This window comes from Littorina saxatilis, linkage group LG13 (assembly GCF_037325665.1).
Source record: "Littorina saxatilis isolate snail1 linkage group LG13, US_GU_Lsax_2.0, whole genome shotgun sequence".
Lineage (NCBI taxonomy): Eukaryota > Metazoa > Mollusca > Gastropoda > Littorinimorpha > Littorinidae > Littorina > Littorina saxatilis.
In genome coordinates this window covers 7,505,905-7,507,633 of record NC_090257.1, presented here as the reverse complement: position 1 = coordinate 7,507,633, position 1,729 = coordinate 7,505,905, and the positions used below count along the sequence as shown (strand labels likewise).

The 1,729-nt window shown below is 37.1% G+C and overlaps 1 long non-coding RNA gene across 1 annotated transcript; it reads left to right on the top strand.

Moving 5' to 3' along the window:
- Positions 1-928: 928 nt before the first annotated feature.
- On the top strand, positions 929-1,177 carry LOC138946386 (uncharacterized). Its single transcript, XR_011449252.1, has 2 exons — positions 929-1,007; positions 1,052-1,177. It is a non-coding gene; the product is annotated as an uncharacterized lncRNA (long non-coding RNA).
- The last annotated feature ends 552 nt before the right edge of the window (positions 1,178-1,729 follow it).

Here is a 1,729-nt window from a genome sequence, read left to right as displayed (position 1 = left end):
GACGTCTCGGAAAAATAGTAAGGATTATATAGGGAAAAACAACAGTGTCAGTTAATGTCCGTTTTGAAGGTGTTAGTGGTTGGGGATTTTGAAAAGCATCAGACATCAGGCAGATACAATCCTTTCTGCGTGTTCTGGTGCAGAAAGAGTTTTCAGTTTATACATTGGGGTGACCAGTAGATACCGTTTTACAACCATAGCCCCAAACGACATTTACAGAGCCCAAAGAAGGATTAGGGTCAATTTCAAAGCCACTTTTCCATATGAAGCGCCAACTTTATATGAAAATGTGTTTAATAAACATCAAAGGACTGAGGTTGAACTTTCTGATAAGGGACATTTTAAACCTAGTCATTGTCACTTCAACGTTGTTCTCTTATTTGCTTGGACTATTAATCCAAAGTCCTGTAAGAAGTGAGCAGCCACCGGACAGCTGAGACTGTACATTTCCCAAACACTTTATGGAACGTTATGTCCGTCAAGGACGTGTGTACATCGATGAAAGAAACGCACGTGACAATTGTAAACACCGAACAAATACAAAGATAAATGCACAGGATAGGAAAGAAGACTTCCTTGTCAGGAACAGATGGTGAAAAGAAAATTGAAACACTCATACGCTTGAAAAGACACACACACACACACACACACACACACACACACACACACACACACACACACACACACACACACACACACACACACACACACAGCAAAAGTATTCATTCAAAATTCGCCGCAAGCGTACACACAACAACAACAAAAGCCAACATAATGAAAATTTATTGAAGTACAAAATAAAATGAAACTTTATTCAAAACAAGATTGGCATGCAAATTAGTAATACAAAAACACTTCTTAAAATAAATGAGCTAGAAGCAAGCTTTTTCCACCATAGATAAACTGCCAAAAGTTGCTATTACAGATAATTGTTTATTTTCTTTGAGAAGCGGTGATCCATTTGGGAATTGTAGTTTTGCCGGACGAAAAGAAATCGCAGTGAAGCTGTGTTCTATTGCTAGAGTACAGATGTTCTATTGCTAGAGTACAGATGTTCTATTGCTAGAGTACAGATGTTCTATTGCTAGAGTACAGATGTTCTATTGCTAGAGTACAGATCACAGTGTGGTCTTTTTCTTCTTTGTTTCATTGCTCGTTTTGTTTTTTTGTTTTTGTTTTGTTTTAGAAAAAGGTATTTATATCTATGTGTAATTCCTTGATTGTTCTGTACGGCTGACCAAACAAATTAGATCTCATTACGTCACGGTTCTTGTTGTCTCTATCCCATGAAACACACGTTATTTTCCTACTTGCCCCACGTGTCCTAGTGCTGTCTTCCACTCTACGAAATATATTCAAACTTTACAGGAAGCAAATATACAACATGCACATAAATACACATATAGGATAACTTGATTTAAACAGTGTTTTATTCACACTCATGGACTAGTAATTATACAACAAACAAACACAGCATGATAAACTATAGATGTGCTTTAAGAGACAACTAACATGGTAAAGTGGCGGACAATATTGTGAAGTAGAGGTTACATGTTGAGTCTCAGTGAACTATAATGGTCGAAGTTCGCGTATCATGAAAAATGTGAACTTCAGATTGATTTGCTTGATTGCTAAGTGATTACCGAAACTAAACACCCCTTCTGGCTTACAAAAGGAAAGGAGCAGAGGGGGGAATAATTTATAGTATTCAAACCAATACAACATGGAA